Consider the following 24,667-nt stretch of genomic DNA (forward strand, 5'->3'; position numbering starts at 1 on the left):
AGGAGCTGGGTCTTCTGCTTTAGCAGCCTGTCAATTTATCTTCTATTCATTTATCTCAATGGTTCTCAAGTAGGGGTGATTTTGTCCCTCAGAGACATATGACATTTTGGATGGTTGTGACAGTGGGGGATGTATGTATGTGATATGAAGGATGTAGTGAGTGAGTGAGTCAGTTCAGTTGCTCAGTCATGTCCGACTCTTTGCAACCCCATGACCACAGCACACCAGGCCTCCCTGTCCATCACCAGCTCCGGGAGTCCACCCAAACCCGTGTCCATTGAGTTGGTGATGCCATCCAGCCATCTCATCCTCTGTCTCCCCTTCTCCTCCTGCCCCCAATCCCTCCCAGCATCAGGGTCTTTTCCAATGAGTCACCTCTTCGCATGAGGTGGCCAAAGTACTGGAGTTTCAACATCAGCATCAGTCCTTCCAATGAACACCCAGGACTGATCTCCTTTAGGATGGACTGGTTGGATCTCCTTGCAGTCTAAGGGACTCTCAAGAGTCTTCAACACCACAGTTCAAAAGCATCAATTTTTTGGCGCTCAGCTTTCTTCACAGTCCAACTCTCACATCCATACATGACCACTAGAAAAACCATAGCCTTGACTAGACGGACCTTTGTTGGCAAAGTAATGTCTCTGCTTTTTAATATGCTATCCAGTTTGGTCATAACTTTCCTTCCAAGGAGTAAGCGTCTTTTAATTTCATGGCTGCAATCACCATCTGCAGTGATTTTGGAGCCCCCCAAAATAAAGTCTGCCACTGTTTCCACTGTTTCTGCATCTATTTCCCGTGAAGTGATGGGACCAGATGCCATGATCTTAGTTTTCTAAATGTTGAGCTTTAAGCCAACTTTTTCACTCTGCTTTTTCACTTTCATCAAGAGGCTTTTTAGTTCCTCTTCAGTTTCTGCCATAAGGGTGGTGTCATCTGCATATCTGAGGTTATTGATATTTCTCCCAGCAATCTTGATTCCAGCTTGTGCTTCTTCCAGCCCAGTGTTTCTCATGATGTACTCTGTATATAAGTTAAATAAGCAGGGTGACAATATACATCCTTGACGCACTCCTTTTCCTATTTGGAACCAGTCTGTTGTTCCATTACATGTGATAAATATATAAATACTTGAATGCTGTAATTTGTTATCTACCTTGTGTGAATGTATCTCTAATAACATTTTTTCTTTCTTGGAGATAATTTTAAAATCTGTTGATGTTAATGAGCATAATCTGCTGGACCTTGGCACATTTATGCAGTACATAAAAGATAATGAGATAAACATGAAATTGACTTTTAAGAGTTTGGACACAAATAATGATGGTTTGTTTTTAATACAACTAGTAATTTTATCAGAAAATCAATTGTGTTTTAGTAAAGGTTTATTTTTAGGTGTTTGGCTTCTCTGAAAGGTTATTGAAAACTCATTTATTTAATTACGTCACTTGTTTTATTATTACTTTTAAGAAATATTTTTAAATGATGTCATTTTTATTTACATACTACCTTTCAAAAAGAAAACCACCAACAAAAAGATTATACCCTTTGAGTAATATGCTTTTTAGCTAAAGATCTGAGAAATATTTGTTTCATTTTGGTAAGGTTTTTGCATGAAGCTCCATGTGGCAATGGTGGTTAAGCTGAGTCTGGAAAGATCAGTAGAAGTTACCCTAGTGAAGAGTAGGGAAGAATGGTCCAGGCAGAGGAAATAGCTTGTTGGGAGGCTGTGGTCACCTCGGGGGAGTAGGTCATGTCTGAGGGACTAGAGGAAGACCAGTGAGGGTGGAGCTGAGAGCAAGGGGAAGTGTCAGAGATGAGGCTGGGAGGCTGGCACAGGTAGGGTCTTGGAGGGCCTTGGGGTCTGGGAAGGTTTCTGGACTTGATCATAAAGGGGAATGAGGTGGGAAGCCTCTGAAGAGTTTTCAATAGTAGGGGTAGTAACACCATCATATTTGTGTAGAGCATGGACTGGCATCTTGAACCACTGTGGGACTGGGTTGATGGGAATAAATGACTTGGGAAACACTTAGGCACAGAACAGACCACATTTGGTGGTTGAATGTGTAGTAGGTTGAGGGAAAAAAAAGAGACAAGAATGACTTATTTAAGCAATATTGGAGATAAACTTTTTATTTATTAATATAGGAAATATTATATGGACTTTCCAGTCTCTTTGTCTCAGCAAGTAGAAAACATAATTGGGATGTTGATGTTTTATGGCATGTTGTGATAATGTGCTTAATACTGCTTTACTGTTTGCCTCTGCATATTTTCAAACCATCCAGTTGATGCTCATTTTCTTTATTCCTTTAAAGGAGTGATTGATCCTTCAGAAATTATCGATAGTCTCAACTTAATAGGTATACATATTTCTGAAAAAAAGGCATTGAAGATTCTTGAAAGGTCAGCCCTTACATATTTTATACATTTTAAAATTAATTTTTATTTACTTTAAAACCTTTTGGGCTTCCCTTGTGGCTTAGACTGTAAAGAGTCTGCCTGCAATGCAGGAGACGTGGGTTCAATTCCTGGGTCAGGAAGATCCTCTGGAGAAGGAAATGACAACCCATTCCAGTATTCTTGCCCGGAAAATCCCATGGATGGAGGAGTTTGGTGGGCTACAGTCAATGGGGTCACAAAGAGTCGGACACGACTGAGCGGCTTCACTTTCTTTCTTTCTTTAAAACCTTTTTGGGACTTCCCTTGCAGTCCAGTGGTTAGGACTCTGTGCTTTCACTGCAGGGGTTGTGGGTTCAATCTCTGGTTGGGGAACTAATATCCCTCACGCTGTACAGTACAGCCAAAAAAAGGGGAAAAAAAACCCACAAGCAAACAAATAAACAAAAAACACAAACAGCTTTTTCATTATGAAAGTGAAAACTATGGAAATTTTATGAAAACATGAATAATGGCTCCTAATCATCTGTTTGTTATCACTCTTCTACATGATATATTATCTGCTTTAAGTCTCTTAAGACTTTAGAGGAAAAGTCTATTATTTTCCTTGTTCTACTGAGGTTAAGTAACTTGCTCAAGGTCACCATAATCCACCTCTGCAATATTAATCCACTGATATAATTTTATATCTATTTTATATTTATGTATATATCTATTATTTTTTTTATAAGATCATATACTTTATACTATTAGTCAATCCATCAAGCATCCAACCAATCAAGTCACCTATCAATCAGATATTGATTGATGCTTTTTGCCACACATGCAGTAGCCAGTGAGGATTCAGTGGTATAAACGGTATGGTCCTGGTGCCCATCCTTGCAGAGCTAATAGTTTATGGGGCTGAGGGGAGCTGAGTTGCAGAGTGGCGAAAGTTATGATAGGGACACATAAGAAAACACTGAAGGAAAGTATCTCTATTAGGAAAGAGAACTGAATTTTGTCAACTATACAGCTTTTTTCACTTAACCTATTTTTTAAAAACTTACTTTTGGCTGTGCAGGGTCTTCATTGCTGCACGGGCTTCTCTATTTGTGGCGAGTCCGGGCTACTCTCTAGTTGCGGTGCGCAGGCTTCTCATTGCTGTGGCTTCTCTTGTTGGGAGCATGAGCTCTGAAGTGCTCAGGCTCAGCGGCTGCAGCTCCTGGGCTCTCCAGCACAGGCTCGGCTGTGGTGCCCAGGCTTTGTTGCTCCGAGGCATGTAGGATCTTCCTGGATCAGGGATCAAACCTGTGTCTCCTGCACTGGCAGGTGGATCCTTTACCACTGAGCCACCAGGGAAACCCTTCACTTGACTTATTTATTTAATATGCTATAGTAGTAGATCTGACATTAAACATTCCTGAGATAAAGCTAACTTGCTGTGAACTGTTTCATTCAAGAAACATACAGACTAATAGAGACAGACCAATAGAGAGTTTTATCACAAACAACCATACCATCACTGGATTTGTCATATTTAACATTTTGCCGTATTTGGTTCAGATTTTTCAAATAAATAAAACATTACAGACAGCTGAAGTTTTCAGTGTCTTTAAACCCATTTCCTTTTCTTCTGCCAGAAGTAACTACTATCCTGAACTTATCCCCATACACATTTTTATCTCTGTGTATATTTTACTATGTACATATCCTTAAAGTATGATACTGTTTCTCATATTTTAAGACATTATTTAAATGATGGCATGCTGCATATTTTTTAAATCACTTTTTCTAAATATTATATTTTAGAGATTTGTTGATGTTGATGCCTATAGCATCAATCATTTTAGTCAGTGTACAGCTTCTATTTAATGTATATGATTCAATTTACTTATGAATTCTCCTGATGATGATAGAATTTAGGTTTTTAAAAAATTTTGTTTTGTTACTGGGACAAAACAATGCTGGAATGAATAGTTTCGTATACATCATCTTGTTTATTACTTGCAGTCAAGTTGCTTGACTGTAGGGTGTTCAGACCTTTAATTAGATATTACAAATTTTATCCAAAGTAGTTGTACCAATTTAGTATTCTACTAGAAATGTATTTCCTTCCTATTACTTGATACTATAGTCTTCTAATATTTAAATATTTTCCAAACCCATGGGTCAGAAATAGTGTCCTGTTGTTTTAATATAATTTGATTTAATTTACTTATATTCCTCATTGCTAGTGAGTCTGAACATCTTTTAATGTATTAGCTGGCCATTTGGATATTACCTCCCTGTGAATTACGTAAGTTAAGTCTTTTGCCTACTTTTAAGCTGAATTAGTCATCGTTTTCTTAATGGCTTGTAGCCAGCTGTTCTTTCATAAATTCTGGATGTTAATCCTATGATGGTTATATGTGCTGCAAAAGTCTTTTCCCGGCTTGTTTCTTATTCTAAATTCATTTTTTTTTGTGTGTTTTTGTCATTGTGCAGAAAATTTCAGCTTTAATGTAGTCATATTTGTCCATCTTTTTCTTTTATGCATGTGCTTTTAACACCTTGAAAAATTCTTCCTTACCCTGGGATATAAAAATGTTAATGTATATCTTATTTTTATAATTTTGCATTTTACATTTAGTTCTTTAATTCATCTGTAATTGATGTTCATGTATGTTATAAAATTACGTGTCCAGTTTCATTTTTTTCTATATGGTCTGTTGTTCTAGCACCATTAATTGACTGGTCTCATCTTTTCCCCACAATTTGAAATGCTTACCTCTGTCATATTTTAAAATTTCCATCTGTATATGGATGTGTTTCTCATCTCTTTATTTTATTACATTGGCTGTTGTCTGTTATGCATCATTACCATCTCCTAATTGCTATCACTTTAGAATACATCTTGATATCTGGTTTTACTTTCTTCATTTTCAATAATGTCAATGCTATTATTGGCCCTTTAATCTTCTATATACATTTCAGAATCAGCTTATTCAGAATACATATACAAATATGCACATCTGTATACATACACTCACATACCCCTTTTGGAACTTTCTTTTGCTGCACCATGCAGCATGTGGGATTCTTAGTTCCCCAACCAGGGATTGAACCTGTGACCCCTGCCCTGGAAGTGTGGAGTCCTAACCACTGGACCACCGGGAATTTAATTCCCCCCTTTTGGAACTTTGATTGCAATTGCATGTAATTTATGGATCCATTTGGGGGAGAAGTGATGTATTTATGATGTTACATTTTCTGTTTCATGAATGTTATGTATGTCTTACTTTTTAGATCTTCTTTAATGTCTTTTAATAAAATGTATGTTCTCTATAAAGCTTTTATATAACTTTTGTTGGATTTACTCACAGAAACTAGGTTTTTGTTGCTCTTCTAAGTATACAGAGGAATTTGATTTGCTGTCACTTCATTTAGAATTTTCATATCCATGTTAAAAATCAATACTATTCCAAGGGTTAAGATGGAACCTTGTTTCCTTTCTGTGGTCTACAGGGCTCCACGTGGTCTGGCCCAGCTCTCTAGCCTTGTCATCCAGAACTCTCCTTCCACTCTGTGCTCCAGGCCGACTGAGCTTTCGGCCTTAAACAACAACAGCAGCAACAACAGCAGCAACCACCCTGGAGTCTCATTCCTTCAGCCCTTGTACAAACTGTTCTTTCTGTCTGGGAGACCCATTCCAGCTCCTTCACTTGGATACCCCCTGCTTATTCGTTAGGTCTCTGTTCAGATGTGACTCTGACCTCTGAAACTTTTTTGGTTTTGCTGGTATTTGCTTTTACAACTTTACAGAGGCTCATCTGTCATATTCTGTATTCCCAATAGACTGTAAAGCTGGGACCAAAGTATATTATCCATCATTTTATAGTCAATGCCTGGTACACTGTCTGGAATGTACTAACAGATCAATACATGTTTTCTGACTGATTTAATATTGTCACAAAAACCAAGGGTGGAGAGTATCAGATTTAACAGGAGGGACTGGCAACATAAATATTGAAAAAAAAAATTCCTTGGATCTGCTCATTTGAGATTTCTGGGCCTCTCAGTGAAAACAGTTTCAGTGGGTGGTAAAGGGTTATGTCAGATTGCATAGGGCTACTGAACGAATGGGAAGTGAGGAGGTGGGTATGATGAATGTGGTTTACTGATTTGGGAAGTTTAGATAAGAAGGAGAAGATGACTAAGCAAGTCTTTTTACATTGTATTTTTATAATTTTTTGAAGGATAGGAGAGATTTGTGGAGAAGTAGCCATGAGAAAGAGAGACATTTGTTGGACATGTTGTAGAGAAAGGAAATTAATGATTGAGAAGGAGTAGGACCAATAGCTCAAGAGAGAGAGAGAGAGGGTCCTTGAGTAAGAGTCAACATGTAATTCTCTGAGTCTAGGAACATAGAAGGTAAGGATAAAAGTGGGTAGAGAGAAATTTATTCATTCATTTACTGAGTGCATGACATTTATCTAGATGCTAGGGATGTAGTAGTGAAGGAAACAGGCAGAAATTCCTGCTCTATGGAACACACAATAACCAAGAGGAGACAATAGTAGAAAAACAAATTATGTTAGATGGTGATAAGTGGAAAAATAATAGAAGGGAGGAAAGCAGTATGGATGTGTGAGTGATAGGGGAGTTGCAGTTTTAGATATGGTGAGTTGGAAAGGCCATGATGGTGACATTTGTGTAGAGATTTGAAGAAATTAGGAAGGAGTCATGATGGTCTTTGAGGAAAGAGCAGTCTAGGCAAAGGAAGTAACATGAGCAAAGTCACCAGAAAGGCAGTGTATCTGACAAGGTTAGGACACTGAGAGGGGAGCAGTGTGTCTGGAATAGAGTGAATGGGGAAGAGGGTGGTAGGAGATGAGCTTTAAGAGGTAACAGGAGTCAGATCGCATATGATCTTGCAGGAAACTACAAGGACTTTGGTTTTTGCCCTGGTAAGGCATTGGATGGTTTTAGACAAAGGTATGACATGATTTTAGATTTTAGCATCATTCTGGCTGATGTGTTGATAATAAGGGGGACAAGGGTGAGGGTAGGGAGGACAGGTATGCAATAATACAGAAAGCATTTGAAGGTGGCTTGTACCAAGATGGAGGAGGTAAGTAGTGATTGGATTCTGGATGTATTTTGAAATGTTCACAATATTTACTGCTGAATTGTGAGGGGGGTGTAAAAGAAAAAGAATAGTCAAGGATAGTGCCTAGATTTTTGGCCTGAGCGTCTGAAAGAATGGAATTGTCATGTATTGAGAGGGGTAAAACTGTGAGAAAAACACGTTTGGGATGAAGTAGATATCAGAGTTCAGGTTTGTTTTTGTTATGTTTCAGATGCTAACCAGACATCTAAGTAGAAATGTTAGATGGGCTACTTGAAATAGGAATCTGGAGTTCAGCTCAAGAGAGACATTTGGAAGTCATAGGCCCATAGATGGTATTTGAAGCCATGAGATTGGAAGAGGTAACCAAGGAGAGAGTATAATGCTCTGAGTCCTGGTGTTTTCTAATGTTTAGAGGCAGGGGAGATGAGGGCAAACCAGTGAAGGAGACAGAGGAGGAGCAGCCAGAGAAAAAGGAGGAGGGCTAAGAGAACACTCTATTCTGGAAACCAGATGAAGAAAATGTTTCAAGGAGGAGACAACTGTCTTTGTCATATGCTGCTGATAGGGTAAAGATGAGGATAGAGAATGGATCACTAATTTGGTGCCATGGAGAATACGGGAGTAGTAATAGTGGTGAGAGCCTGATGGGAGTGGGTTCAAGAGAGAATGAAAAATTGGAGACAGAAGGTAGATAGCTCTTTAAAGTAATTTATTTATGTATAATTTTTTGGCTGTATGTGTGTGCATCCTAAGTCACTTCAGTAGTGTCTGACTCTTTGTGACCCCATGGTCTCAAAGACTGCCAGGCTCCTCTGTCCATGGGATTCTCCAGGCAAGAATACTGAAATGGGTTGCCATACCCTTCTCATTTTTTGGCTGTACCATGCAGTTTATGGGATCTTAATTTCCCTGGCCAGGGATTGAACCTGGGCCCCCTGCATTGAAAGCTTAGAGTCTTAACCACTGGACCACCAGGAATGTCCCTAGACAACTCTTTAGAGAGTGTTACTGCAAAGACAGAGATCTAAGGGGTGACTGTGGGAAAGGTGGGGTTAAGAGGTTTTAAGATGAGAGCACTTCAACACTTATGTTTTATGGAGAAATGGGGGACAACATGGCTTGAGAGTGAGAGTCAAAAATTGATTTGGTGGCTTGAGATGTGTGAAAATTAGCAATAATCACTGAGGAAAATGAGAAAGGGTGCTACCTCAAACAAGTAACTTTGAAATTTTGGGAACCTCACATTTCAAAATGATATATTTCATTATCTTTCTTCACATTCTTAATTTCATTCAAAGATTTGAGAAATTCCCTGATGAGAATTCTTAAAATTAGTTTACTATTATCTCATATTAATGAAAATTCTATTTCCATTGATATTTGCATTTCTTATGATATTTTTGACATTAGATATTTTATATCCATAAAAAAGAAAATTGCCTTTTGAGATCCATAACCAAAAAGGGTAATTGTCAGCCATCATTCTGATTGTTAAAGGAGTTACAAGGTGAAGTTACAAATAGGAAGAAGGGGAAATATTTAGAGGAGAAATACCAGAAGGTTGGGGTGTAGTAATACTGACAGCTTGTTAGTTCTTTATAATTTACAAGGCCTTTGTACATATAATCCTGTTTAGTACTCTAATAGCTCTGTTTTGCAGGAATTATTCCCATATAAACCGAAATTTAGAGGTGTGAGATGCACTTTCTACATTACAAAAGTAATAATGTGCAGAACTCAACACAGCTCAAATTTTCCGACTTTAAGAGTATGAGATGTCATTTTGATGATGCTTTTTAGAATATATGAATTGTAATTTGTATTTATAGCATCGATGCTGATGGGTCACTGACAGTGGATTGGGATGAATGGAGGAAGTATTTTTTATTTAAACCTGCAAGATTTATGGAGGAAATTGCCCATTACTGGAGCCATTTTACTGTAAGTCATCTCTTTTTAAGAATTTGTATGTCTCATTCTATGAATCATGGGTATAAATGTAATGCATTACATACTTTTAGAAAATTGTGGGGCCAGAAAATTATTTAGTGAGGTTTTGCTGATGAAAAAACTGATGCTATACTATATTATAAGTGATATTTCCTCAGAAATTTGTATGATGCTAAAAAATCTGAGTCGACATGTAATATCTACTTCAACTAAAGTTTTAACCTGCAAAAGGCGCACATCTGTTGAGATGAAGTACATTCTTAAGAGTTGATTACTCCTACTCAGCACCATCATTTTGTGTTGCAGTTGCTTATTTTCTTGCCTGAAAAGTAGGGAGTGTGGATTGCAGATTGCTGTATTATATAACACTTCACTGATAAATACTTGTTGGATGAATGAATAAACTTTGAGCAGAAGCTTTTGAAAGAGTGTCAAAGCTTTAGTTTTTTTCATATTCATATATACCTAGAATTGGCATAGGTCTTGTCTGTTGGTGTACTTAAAAATCTATGCTTCATAATTTCTTAAAGTTCTCAAAATTTCTTAAAATACCTTAAAAGTCTTGCTTAGTAACTACAAACTAAAATCTATACTATTCTTCTATGTCTCACAATTATATGTATACAGTTGAACCTTGCACAATGCAGATTTGAACTTCACAGATTTACTTAATATGCAGATTTTTTCCTAGTAAATATGTACTAAAATGCTACATGATCTATGGTTGACAATGGATATGGAGGGCTAACTGTAAAGTTCTACATGGATTTTTGACTGTACCTGGCATCAGTGCCTCTAACCCCTGTGTTATTCAAGGGTCAAATATATACATGCATCCATATGTCCTGTCTCTGAGAAAGGGTGAAGATCAGTAGGGTCACATTACTATTGATAGATATAATAATCTTACTGTCTTAGCTGTAATAGTGTACCTTCTCTACTCATAATCTGACCCTTACAAAACTGTCTAGTTACCAACATTCTTTCAATAAATATGTAATCATTAAGAGATTTTTTCCTTTAGGAAGTGTTCATTCTATGCCTTCCTTTTAGAGATGATTAAAGCAAATTCAAGTAAATGAGAAATACATTTATTGTATGCCTATGTGCGTGCTAAGTCACTTCAGTCGTGTCCGACTCTTTGTGACCCTACGGATCGTAGCCTTCCAGGCTCCTCTGTCCGTGGGATTCTCCAGGCAAGAATACTGGAATGGGTTGCTATGCCCTCTTCCAGGATATCTTTCCCACTCAGGGATTTAACCCTCATCTCTTATGTTTCTTGTATTGGTAGTGCCACCTGGAAAGCCCATTGTATGCCTAATATATGATAAGTTTTCTGTTTAATAATGAGATAAACAGCAAACAGGCATGGAAAGTGCCTATTTTGAAAATTAACTGATATAGTGTTGGTGATAATCTACTAAAGTCATTTAAAATGAACTCAATGAACTGCCTTTTGGGTATAGTGCTAACAAAGGGCGCTTCGTTTGTTCCTTGGGCAGGTCCACTGTTTGGTTTATAGTAATTTCACAGGATACAGATGTGCTTGGAACTCTAGCTGTACAGCCCAGAGGTGGGAAGCAGCCGGTTCTGCAGGGTGGAGACAGACTGCCGGAGACTGCCGGCTCCGGTTCAAATCCCAGCTCTGCCATTTACCATCTGGGTGAGCGGGAGTAAATTGTTTAATCTCTCTGGGCCTCAGTTTTCTTAACTGTAAAATTGGGATAGTAATACTTACTTCTCTTAGGGTTATTTTGAGAACTGAAGATGACACATATAACTGTTTAATACAGCACTGGGTTTGCTTCGTAAATGTCAGTTTTTATTTCTTAAATAGATACTGAGCTATTTCCTAGTCATATTATTGCTAGTGACTAAGTGCAGCCAAGCACTTGGAGGCCTAATTGCTTTCAAGCACTCTGTTTTATAATTAATAGTATTGGTAACTGACATTCACTGAGTGTTTTTTAGTGCCAAGCATTATGCTGAGTGCTTTATATGCTCTAAGTTACTTAATTTTAATAAGTCTACCCAGTTAGGTATTGGTATTGTTCCTCTTTGCATTTGAGGAAACTAAGTCACAGATGGTTCATTCAGTTAGGAGCTCGGGGATTTGGGATTTGAATCCCACTTGACTCCTGAGCCTAGGTCCTTAATCATGACATATGTGGTCAAACTTCTAGACCCTCAAAAAAAATCTTACTTGTGATATATATACCACAGAATTTATTATCTGCTCTGCACACTACACGGGAAGGCCCAGGTTTTTATCAATTACACAGGAAAGTGCTTCTAAATGTATTGTCATATATTTTATATTTGCTTTGTTAGAAGTGAATGGAACAACAGACTGGTTGCAAATCAGAACGAGTACGTCAAGGCTGCATGTTGTCACCCTACTTATTTAACGTATAGAGAGTACATCATGCAAAATGCTGGGCTGGGTGAAGCACAAGCTGGAATCAAGATTGCCAGGAGAAATATCAATAACCTCAGATATGCAGTTGACACCACCCTTATGGCAGAAAGCAAAGAACTAAAGAGCCTCTTGATGAAAGTGAAAGAGGAAAGGGAAAAAGTTGGCTTAAAACTCAGCATTCAGAAAACTAAGATCTTGGCATCTGGTCCCATCACTTCATGGCAAATAGATGGGGAAACAGTAGAAACAGTGACAGACTTTATTTTCTTGAGCTTCAAAATCACTGCAGATGGTGACTGCAGCCATGAAATTAAAAGATGCTTGCTCCTTGAAAGGAAAGCTATGGCCAACCTAGACAGCATATTAAAAAGCAGAGACATTACTTTGTCAACAAAGGTCCATCTAGTCAAGGCTATGGTTTTTCCAGTGGTCATGTATGGATGTGAGAGTTGGACTATAAAGAATGCTGAACATCGAAGAATTGATGATTTTGAACTGTGGTGTTGGAGAAGATTCTTGAGAGTCCTTTGGACTGCAAGGAGATCCAACCAGTCTATCCTAAAGAAAATCAGCCCTGAATATTAATTGGAAGGACTGATGCTGAAGATGAAAGTCCAATACTTTGGCCACCTGATGCAAAGAACTGATTCATTGGGAAAGACCCTGATGCTGGGAAAGATTGAAGGCGGGAGGAGAAGGGGACGGTAGAGGATGAGATGTTTGGATGGCATCACTGATTTGATGGACAGGAGTTTGAGTAAGGTCGGGGAGTTGGTGATGGACAGGGAAGCCTGGTGTGGTGCAGTCAATGGGGTCGCAAAGAGTCTGACACTGTAGTGGGAATTCCTCATAATGTACTTTCACAGCCTTGAGAAATTCCACAGAAATAGCACCTGGAAAAACAGCATATATTAAGAAATTGTGTTAATGATTATCTTTCATGTTTTTCTTAAGAATAACCTCCTTGTTACAAACCCCAAGGCCAAACCCAGAATGGAGTATGACTGGGATCATGGAAGCATGGACCTTGGAACACCCGGGTTGGCGTCAGGCATGAACACTGCCTACGTACTTGCTGATTGTTCCTGAGACTAGCCCAAAAGGGAATGGCCTGGGGTAAAAACAAGGAGATCTGGACTGTGTCAGTGTAGTGTCTTAGGAGAGATAAAATACAAAAATCTTGTAGTCTGCAATTAGGAATAAAAGCTGGACTCAGAGTGGACTCTGCACCTCAGTCCAATAGCGGCTGCAGGTCCCCTGACACATTTCACCAGATTTCGTGTTCTGTCTTCATTCTCAGTTGCTCGCTCCCAGACCATTAGGGCAACATGACATGAGTGAGCGACTAAACTGAACTTGTTATAAGTGAAGAGTCTGACTGAAGATAATAGGAGAATCCACTAGTCTTGAACACCGAAGATACTTATACATTATTGCCTTTTAAATTACTATTCTCACCACTGTTTCAATAGCCTGTATTTGACTACGGGGCACCCTCGATGGCTCAGCGCGCAAAGAATCCTCCTGTAATGCAGGAGACACAGGAGAGCTAAAAGTATTTATTAGAATTTGACAGATTGTTCTTTTTGTATTTAATCTTAGACAAATAATTTTATATTGAAAATGGTATACAGATTTTTAAATGGTTGAATTGTAAAGGTTATCCTAAGCATGATACAAAAAATTATCAGTTTATATTTTTAATATAATTATATTAACTTATAATTGACAGTATTTCAAGCTAATTTATGAGTTATTTAAAGTTATATTAGTTGGTAAGACACAAAATTCTAGGAAAGGCTGATATTAATTTTCTGTGGAGATGAAATATATAAAAAATTTAGACCTTATTAGGAGATAACATTTCCATTTGAGATCAGCTAACTATAATGTTATGTAAAATTTGTTTTGATAGGGAATTGACACAGAAGATAGATGGACTTTTCATAATTTAATTGATGAAAAGAAAATCTGGCCATCTATGGAAATATCTCTTGGCTGGAGGCATAGCGGGTACTTGTGCTCAAACATGTACAGTGCCATTAGGGCGTCTGAAAACCCTCATGCAGGTGTGTTGCATAGTTCATGTACATGTTTTTGAGTAATGTGAATAATGTTTGATGCTTTTAAAAAGAAGGATTTCAGAAGTCTTAATAGTACTTCTTGATTTTGTCGTGTGCAAATTGCTTCATTGCCAGTAATCTAGACTCAGTTATTCAATAAGTTCCCAGACACTCAACTCACCTTGAGGGTGCAACAACCAAGTGATATAGCATTCTCATTCACTTGCATTTTGGAGTTTTGTGATGGAGACAGGTCTGCAAATAAATAATTAAATACAACCTAGTACTAGTATTCTAGAGAGGGCAAAAATTGGGAAAATCTTTTGTTTTTTTGGTGGAGCCTGGGAATGGAAGGCTACACAATACTCTTGATTCTCTCCCTGGACTGGAAATTGTGACAAGAGACAGAAAGTGGTCAGGGTTGCACTCCCTCTTTATTCCTTATTGAATGCAGGGCCCTGCAGGTGGAATTCTTCAGTTTTCTGAAGTTTTGGGTCCCTTTCAAATTGATGCAGGCAATGAAGAAATTGCCTGAGCCTCGTGGCCAAGTCTCTGGTTATGACTGTTCAACTGAAACCAGGTGAGAAGGGTGTCCACCTTCTTCATTGCTCTATTCAAGGCAGAAATGATGGACCTATAACAACATTCAGTCACTGTCTCCTTTTAGCTTTTTTGGGTCACCACAGAATAAATCTGTTTCTAACTTTTATAGAAATATACAAAGTAAGGAGCACGTCTGGCAGCTGGTATTCTGAGTTCAAAGCAGGGGGAAGGGACAGGAGGCCTACTGTGTATATTTACTCACTTAATTCATCTGTTTTTAGTCCTATGCCTCACTGAATTCTTGAATTCTGTATTCTTGAGTTAAGATCCTCTCTGCTTCCTACAGAGAATGAAGCCTCATGGATTTTTAATGGAAAATTTACTTCTATGTGCTTTCCCCTCATCAGACCCTTAAGTTACAACTTTTACTTTGCTAAATTAGTTATCACTTTTCCATTTGCTTTCTACCTCCCCCAAATTGGATGAAACCACTCGTACCCTTTTCCCCTGCAGATTAGTAATGAGGTGACCATATAATTTTCATTTGAGCCAAGACACTTTTAAAAAAGAAAGGGGTGCTTAATAATCATGGAGGGACAGCTTTTGGGCAAATTGGGATTGATGGGTGCCCTAGATTGCCTTCTTTGTTACTTTACTATCGTTTTTGTGTGGTTTTGGGAGGACGAGGAAATAAACATGTGGGGTCATTCTGCCACTTTTACTGAAAGTCAGTATCTTACGTGTCTAAAATTATTTTATTTTTCTTTTCTCCTTGATTGGCAGTTTGGCAGAATATGGACATCAAGGTCAAAAATGCTTTCCCTTAGAACTTCTTAAGGCATTATGCTATTATTTTCTAGCATTCAGTATTACTTCTGAAAAGTCTGATGCCATTTTGATATTTTGTTGATTACCTGGTTTTCCTCTCTGGAAGCATTTAGTCATGCCTCTACCTTGGCCTTTCCCAATGGCTCAGCATGTAAAGAATCTGCCTGCAATGCAGAAGACATAGGAGACATGGGTTAGATTCCTGGGTGGGGAAGATCTCCTGGAGGAGGAAATGGCAACTGACTCCAGTATTTTTGCCTGAAAAACCCAATGGATAGAGGAGCCTGGTGGGCTACAATCCAAAGGATCTCAAAGAGTTAGACATGACTGAGCAACTAAGTACTGCACTGGGTATTCTGAAATTGTGCAGTGTGAGTTTAGGTAGGTTCTTTTCAACTCATTGTGCTTGACACTTGGTGGGCTCTTCTTAACTGTAAACTTGGGTCATCCCTCAGCATTAGTGTATTCTAGTATTTCCTCCTTAGTTTTCTTCACTTAATTCTCTCTGTAATTCTTCTGGTTGAATGGTTGAATGTGGTACCTCCCAGACTGACCTCAATGCAGCTTGTGTGTGTGTGTGTGTGTGTGTGTGTGTGTGTGTGTGTGTGTGTGTGTATGTGTGTTAGTTGCTCAGTTCTGTCTGACTTTTTGTGACCCCATGGACTGTAGCCTGCCAGACTCCATGGGATTTTCCAGGCAAAAATACTGGTGTGGGTTGTCATTCTCTTCTCCAGAGGATCCTCCTGACCCAGGGATTGAGCCTGGGTCTCCTGCATTGCAATCTTATCTTTTCATAAATATTTTTATTACTATGACATTTTACTCAACATTCTGGGACATTTCTTCAGTACTGTTTTTTAACCCTTCTATTGAACTTCTTATTTTAGTAATCACAGTTTAAATTTCTGAGAGTTCTTTTTATCTTTTTGATTGTTCTTTTTTCATAGTATCTTTTTCTTGTTTGGTATTTCTTAAAATGAATTCAATATCATCTTGATTCTTTCTGAGGACATTACAGGGTTCTTTATGTTGTTTAGTTTTAGTTAACTGTAGTTTCCTAAATTGTCACTGTTTTCTGTGGACTTAATTATTCTGTTTACCTTAGTTTTGGGTTCTATGCTGCCTTTCCTACTTCAGATATATTATGACCTTTTATTGTTCTTTTATATTTAAAATGAAGAATGGATATTTTAGGTAGCTTGTATAGATTTCTTCTGCAGTTGTGTTTTCTAGCTATGTTTCTCCCACAGATTTTGTCTTTTTTTACAAATTGAGATATAATTGACTTATTATATTGGTTTTATGTGTACAATATAATGATTCAATGTAGGTATGCATTGCAAATGTACCACAATAAATCTAGTTAACATCCATCACCATATATAGTTACATTTTTTTCTTCTGATGAGTTTTAAAATCTACTCTCTTAGCAAATCAGAATTTCTGTTAAAAAGGAATTTATACATCTGTTTATTTGCATTGTCTTTATGTCACCAAGAAAATCAAGGAATGACCACAAGAAATAAATCCCTGTGAATCAGCCTCTTGAAAACTCCACACTTTTTTTTGTAGTCTCCTTGCTTCTGTTATCAGCTTCACTCTTCTATGCAGGGCAGGTTTAAGCTTCTGCGCTCCACATTCTCCACCTGTCCTCTCTGGGAGGCTGAGATCGAGGACCAGGGGCAGCAACCCTTCCCAGTCTAGCCCTGCTCTGCTTGTAGCACTGTCACTTTTCCGTTATATACACTGACGCTGAAAATTACAGTGCTCTTGGTGAATTGAACCTTTTGTCACTGTGAAGTGATCTTCTTTGTCTCTGTAAATGCCTTTAGTTCTATTTTGTCTGACATTAATATAGATGCACTCCCTACTCTTGCTTGGGATTTGTGTTATATATCCATTGTAATTCTTTTACTTTCAGGCTTTCAGCATTTGTATGCTTTAGATAAGTCACAGGTAAATGACATATAGGTGGTTTTTATTTTATTTTATATATTTTTCATTTGCTTGGCTTGCCAGCATGGCTTGCAGGATCTTAGTTCTTCTACTGTGGATTGAACCAGGCCCTCGGCAGTGAAATCACAGAGTCCTTACCACAGGACTGACAGGGAATTTCCTGGATTTTGTTATATTTTAAACTGGAAGACTTATTTCACTGAACAGTTGGTGTACTTACTGATATTTTGTTCAAAACTGCCATCTTATTTTATGCTTTCTATTTGTCCTGCATGTTCTAAGATTTTATTATTTCCTTTCTTGCCTTCAGTTATATTTTTAAAAGTTATTCTACTTTTTTCCCCTTCCATTAGTTTTTGATGTTGTTTTTAAAATATCACTTGGAGTAATAACTTGAGGAACTATGATGATGATATCCAACTTCAGACTACATTTTTATTTGTTTCTGTTAGGTGCTTGGGAGGACTATCAATCTGGGATCACATTATTTAATTCAGATTTGAGTCTTGAAGTTCCCAGAACCACCCAGCTGATACAAAGCCATGCTGTAAGTCCTTGCAGAGGCTGGTTTCTTCCGGTTTACCCTTCCCATTAGGGGACAGACCTGCAAAGTCCAAGTTTAAAGTGGAGATGGTTCTTCAGAGACCTGTACCTTCAGTGAACCCTGAGCTTTGTCTTTTGTTTTCTGTTAACCTAGCGAGGCAACAAAACAAAGAGTTAACTTTATAACTGTTTTTTTCTGGGTCGAGAAATACACTTGAATGCTAACCCTACCTTTCTGGATTTTCTTCTTCTCTCCTAGATACTGGCCTTGGAATAGGTCTCTGTCTTGTTAGCTCATGGATACCTTTAAGAAACTTTAAGAAATAAATATGCCATTGGCTTTTTCAGTTATCCTTACTTGGAAGTTCATTCCTTCCTTATTACCCAGCTTGCCATTACTGCAAGTGGAATTCTATACATCAGTTCAGTTCAGTTCCTCAGTCGTCTCCGACTCTTTGCTGACCCCATGAACCGTAGCACACCAAGCCTCCCTGTTCATCACCAACTCCTGGAGTTTACCCAAACTCGTGTCCATTGGGTCGGTGATGCCATCCAACCATCTCATCCTCTGTCGTCCCCTTCTCCTCCTGCCCTAAATCTTTCCCAGCATCAGGGTCTTTTCAAATGAGTCAGCTCTTCACATCAGGTGGCCAAAGTTTTGGAGTTTCAGCTTCAACATCAGTCCTTCCAATGAACACTCAGGACTGATCTCCTTTAGGATGGACTGGTTGGATCTCCTTGCAGTCCAAGGGACTCTCAAGGGTCTTCTCCAACACTGCAGTTAAAAAATCATCAATTCTTCAGTGCTAAGCTTTCTTTATAGTCCAACTCTCACATCCATACATGACTACTGGAAAAACCATAGCCTTGACTAGACGGACCTTTGTTGGCAAAGTAATGTCTCTGCTTTTTACTATGCTGTCTAGGTTGGTCATAACTTTCCTTCCAAGGAGTAAGCGTCTTTTGATTTCATGGCTGCAGTCACCATCTACAGTGATTTTGGAGCCCCAAAAAATAAAGCCTGCCACTGTTTCCCCGTCTATTTGCTGTGAAGTGATGGGACTGGATGCCATGATTTTAGTTTTCTAAATGTTGAGTTTTAAGCCAACTTTTTCGCTCTCACTTTCATCAAGAGGCTCTTTAGTTCTGCTTTACTTTCTGCCATAAAGGTGGTGTCATCTGCATATCTGAGGTTATTGATATTTCTCCTGGCAATCTTGATTCCAGCTTGTGCTTCTTCCAGCCCACCGTTTCTCATGATGTACTCTGCATATAAGTTAAATGAACAGGGTGACAATATACAGCCTTGACATACTCCTTTTCCTATTTGGAACCAGTCTGTTGTTCAGTGTCCAGTTCTAGCTGTTGCTTCCTAACCTGCATACAGATTTCTCAGGAGGCAGGTCAGCTGGTCTGGCGTTCACATCTCTTTAAGAATTTTCCACAGTTTATTGTGATTCACACAGTCAAAGGCTTTGGCATAGTCAATAAAGCAGAGATAGATGTGTTTCTGGAACTCTCTTGCTTTTTCAATGATCCAGCAGATGTTGGCAATTTGATCTCTGGTTCCTCTGCCTTTTCTAAAACCAGCTTGAACATCTGGAAGTTCATGGTTCACGTATTGCTGAAGCCTGGTTTGGAGAATTTTGAGCATTACTAGCATGTGAGATGAGTGCAATTGTGCAGTAGTTTGAACATTCTTTGGCATTTCCTTTGTTTGGGATTGGAATGAAAACTGACCTTTTCCAGTCCTGTGGCCACTGCTGAGTTTTCCAAATTTGCTGACATATTGAGTGCAGCACTTTCACAGCATCAATTTTTAGGATTCAAAATAGCTCACCTGGAATTCCATCACCTCCACTAGCTTTGTTCAGAGTGATGCTTCCTAAGGCCCACTTGACTTCACATTCCAGGATGTCTGGCTCTAGGTGAGTGATCATACCATCATGCTTATCTGGGTCGTGAAGATCTTTTTTGTACAGCTCTTCTGTGTATTCTTGCCACCTCCTCTTAATATCTTCTGCTTCTGTTAGGTCCATACCATTTCTGTCCTTTATTGAGCCCATCTTTGCATGAAATGTTCCCTTGGTATCTCTAATTTTCTTGAAGAGATCTCTAGTCTATCCCATTCTATTGTTTTCTTCTATTTCTTTGCACTGATCGCTGAGGAAGGCTTTCTTATTTCTCCTTTGGCTATTCTTTGGAACTCTGCATTCAAATGGATATATCTTTCCCTTTCTCCTTTGCTTTTCTCTTCTCTTCTTTTCACAGCTATTTGTAAGGCCTCCTCAGACAGCCATTTTGCTCTTTTGCATTTCTTTTTCTTGGGGATGGTCTTGATCCCTGTCTCCTGTACAATGTCACGAACCTCTGTCCGTAGTTCATCAGGCACTCTGTCTATCAGATCTAGTCCCTTATATCTATTTCTTACTTCTACTGTACAATCATAAAGGATTTGATTTAGGTCATACCTGAATGGTCTAGTGGTTTTCCCTACTTTCTTCAATTTAAGTCTGAATTTGGCAATAAGGAGTTCATGATCTGAGCCACAGTCTGCTCCTGGTCTTGTTTTTGCTGACTGTATAGAGCTTCTCCATCTTTGGCTGCAAAGAATATAATCAATCTGATTTTGGTGTTGGCCCTCTAGTGAAGTCCATGTGTAGTGTCTTCTCTTGTGTTGTTGGAAGGGGGTGTTTGCTATGACCAGTGCGTTCTCTTGGCAAAACTCTATTAGCCTTTGCCCTGTTTCATTCTGTATTCCAAGGCCAAATTTGCCTGTTCCTCCAGGTGTTTCTTGAATTCCTACTTTTGTATTCCAATCCCCTATGCTGAAAAGGACATCTTTTTTTGGGTCTTAGTTCTAAAAGGTCTTGTAGGTCTTCATAGAACCATTCAACTTCAGCTTCTTCAGTGTTACTGGTTGGGGCATAGACTTGGATTACCCTGACATTGAATGGTTTGCCTTGGAAATGAACAGAGATCATTCTGTTGTTTTTGAGATTGCATCCAAGTACTGCATTTTGGATTCTTTTGTTGACTATGATGGTTACTCCATAAGGCTTTTGATATGTAATCACATTTATCATACATTACTTTTCCTAGTACTGTGTGAAACTACCTGTTTTCCTGTATCCTCCCAAACATCAGATCATATTATTTTATAAAAGTTCTTGCTGGCAAGAGAGACAATAATTGATGCACCAAAATTTCCAAAAGGATCTAAATACTCTAATGAATATTGTCAACTGTATTTTTATTTTACTAATGCTCTGAACAGAGAGGCCAAGGGATGATGCAAGAGGGCAGTTGGCTGGTAGGAAGGTACGTAGGTAGACTGATTAATGGTCACCTAGGCAGGCACCCATTTAAAGTGGCGTCTACCTGGGACTCCCTGGAGCTAGAGTGGCTGGTGTAGGAGAGAGTGGGTATGCAAGGGCTTAGCTCAGTGACTGTGTACAGCCAGTTCAGAAAGATTTCCTTATGTTATATGTTGACTGAATTTCAACTCTTTTTTTGTAGATTTATTGCACAAATTAAAGTAAATCTATTTATTACGATGGCTGTAAAATACAAGTATCATTCTGAGTTTGTGTCTTTTTCTGCTCAATAGAGAGTTGGTAATTATCTTCATACTCATTCTTGTTTTTTCCCCATTTTTGGTCAGTTTTTCCTCCTTATCTCTTCATAAATGTTTTACAATGAGCCTGCTGATCCCCTCCACATTTACTAGGAATCCAACTATCATACTACAGCCATCAGACTGCTGCCAGTCTCCTTAAAAACAGATACATAGCTCTTTAATACCTCTTATTGTTAAATCACTTTTGTAGCTTCTTTTACTGGACTATATATTTGTTGAGTTTATCTTTTATTTTTCTTGTTATCTTCACTCACATGTTGAGTCATATTGCTCTGGGTTTAATTTTTCTTATGTTAATGCAGTATAGTCAATGTCCAGAGCACATTCTCTGATACTGTCTTAAGACTAAAGTGTATATCTCTTTTCTAACACATGCCCTGGAGAAAGGTTTCAGATCTTGGCCACAGAGTTAGTTGGATTCTGCTCTTTTTTCTCTGCTTTCACTGATCACACTGATTACCCTTGTTAAAGGCCTCTTAGCTACTTGTTAGCAATAAGTTCTCTGAGTTTCCGTGGCCTTAACTTTTCAGAAATGTTGCTTCCCTGACATGTCTCTTGAAATGTACACCTGATTTCACTCTTGCTGATGAGAGAGTCATTTGTTCATTCCTCTGAGGAGGGGGCAACAAAGCAACCATGTCTGCAGCATGATCTTGTGTCCCATGTGTAAGGTGTCCTCTTCTTAAGCTACAGTGCAGGGATTAAAATAAACATACCTCCACAGCTGTCTAATCACCCGAACAGCTGCTGTTTCCCCAACAGGAGAGACCTTCCATATTTTAGGAACTTCAACTCTGTCCTGCCAATTACAATATGTGGTTTTCAAAGTTCTTCAAGTTGTACTACAATTTTCAAAATTCTTCCTTTCCTTTTCAAGGCTCAGAGTTTAGAAACAAAGAATGTGAAGATAATGAGCCATTTAATAGAGATGATGAAAGAGTGTGGAGAGGAAATGGTACGAATATTCTCAAGCTTGCTCCTGAAATAGCTGTTAAGATCTGGTCTTATGAACAGGTAAAACCATACTGCCTATGACATTTATTAACAAGGGAATATTATTCAGTTTTACTTTTTAAAAAATCGGTTGGGGTTATTACAAAACAAAGGGAAGTAGTTGTTAATATCTGTGTTGGAACATTACTATAAAGTTATATAATTATATTATTATTATAATTGTGTGTGTGTGTGTGTGTGTTAAGTTGCTTCAGTCATGTCCAACTCTTTGTGACCCCATGGACTGTAGCCTGCCAGGCTCCTCTCTCCATGGGATTCTCCAGGCAAGAATACTGGGTTTGTTTGTCATGTCATGTTGCTTCATTATAATATAACATGGTTGCCATCAAAACATATTGCATAAGGTTCTCAGTTGTTTCCATCTCAAAGTTTTCCATTTTCTTTATATTTATTGCTTATCATAATCAACAGTTGTTGAATGTTTGCTATATACCTTATTTGCTGTATGTCTTATTCTAAGCAAATTGAGGTATAAGATGAAGTCTCTACTGTTAAGATTGAGGCCTCCTATCTAATATACATGACTATATTTAGGTACTAGGTAATTCAGAGACACGGGTTCGATCCCTGGGTCAGGAAGATCCCCTGGAAAAGGATATGGCAACCCACTCCAGTATTCTTGCCTGGGAAATCTCATGGATATAAGAGCCTGGTGGGCTACAGTCCATGGAATCGCAGTTGGACTTGACTGAGTGGATAAGCAGCACAAAAATGTGGATTATAGTTTTTAACTATAAATTAAATGCCTAGGTATCCACTGATATTGAATGACTTGCATGCCTCTTTGAACTTTCTCAATGCTAACATACCTTTGAACTCTTGTTAATTCAGTATAAGGAGTATCTTTCTTCTGAAGGAGCCAAATTAGGAACACTTGAGAAATTTGCTTCTGCTTCTTTGGCTGGTGACTTCTCAGTCTTTTATTTACCACTTAGAGGTAAGTGCTATTGAAAAAGATTTGTTATCCTTAATGAAAATTATGGCTAATTTTTTTTTCAAGTGAGCCAGAATCCTCTTGTTATTAGTAGCTATTGAGTAGAGAATATCTGTTGCTAGGGCAGTGTTACCAGAGCTGTGATATCTAAGCTGGCATTTCTGTTGATTTGATTTGTATCATGTTTTATTTTACTAAAATATAAATATCACTTATATTTACTCATATAAGTGATATAGTATTTGTCTTTCTGACTTTGCTTAGTATGATAATATCTAGGTTCATCCATATTGTTGCAAATGGCATTATTTAACTCTTTTTGGTAGCTAAGTAACATTCCGTTGCATGTATGTATATATATATATATATGTATATATACACACACACACACATACACACACATACCACATGTTCTTTATCCATTCATCTGCCAATGGGACATTTTGTTGTTGTTATTTTCCTGCATTTTCCCTTCCATATGAACATTAGAATTGGCTTGCCCAGTTTCTTAAAAAAGCCAAAGCAAACCAATTTGGGATTTTGACTCTTAATTGTAATTAGTGAATTTGGGGAAGAAATGAAAATTATAATATTGAATTTCTTTTTTTGCCCAGGAATGAGATATGTCTTCCTTTCCATTTAGATCTTTTCTTGTATTATTTGATAAAATTTATAATTTTCTTATACAGGTCTTATGCATTTGAGGCTTTTATATTACTAGATACATTGTGGTATTTGTTGCTATTAATGTATTTCATTAGATTTTGCTAATGCTTATTGCTGGTATGTATGAAAACTGCTGAATTTTTAAGTTAAACTTACATCCAACCACTTTACATTACTCTTATTAAATAATCTGGAAACTCTTAAGAGTTTCTTTTAATTCTTGTTTTCCTGAAATTTTATAATGAAATGTGTAGATTCTGGCCCTTTTCTTTCATTGGTTAATTTCAGATTTTTTAATGAGCTTTTTTCAGCTCTGGGAAATCTTCTACTATTAAATAATTTTGGATTTTGCTTTTCTTTTTATCTCTCTGTGTATATGTATGATGTCTTCTTTACCCTTTGATTTATTGATGGACACTTTGGTTGCTTCCATATATTGGCTATTGTAAATAATGTTGCAATGAACATAGGGGTGCATATATCTTTTCAAATTAAGGTTTTTTTCTCTCTTCAGAAAAACACCCAAAAGTGGTGTTGCTGGATTGTATGGTAGTTCTATCTTTAGGTTTCTTTGAAGAACTTCCATACCGTTTTCCATAGTGGCTGCACCGATTTATATTCC

General features: G+C 38.0%; 1 pseudogene; it reads left to right on the top strand.

Moving 5' to 3' along the window:
- Nucleotides 1–24,667, top strand: part of LOC133074519 (mitochondrial adenyl nucleotide antiporter SLC25A24-like) — a 55,537-nt pseudogene that overhangs the window by 3,251 nt on the left and 27,619 nt on the right.

Source organism: Dama dama, chromosome 20 (assembly GCF_033118175.1).
Source record: "Dama dama isolate Ldn47 chromosome 20, ASM3311817v1, whole genome shotgun sequence".
Lineage (NCBI taxonomy): Eukaryota > Metazoa > Chordata > Mammalia > Artiodactyla > Cervidae > Dama > Dama dama.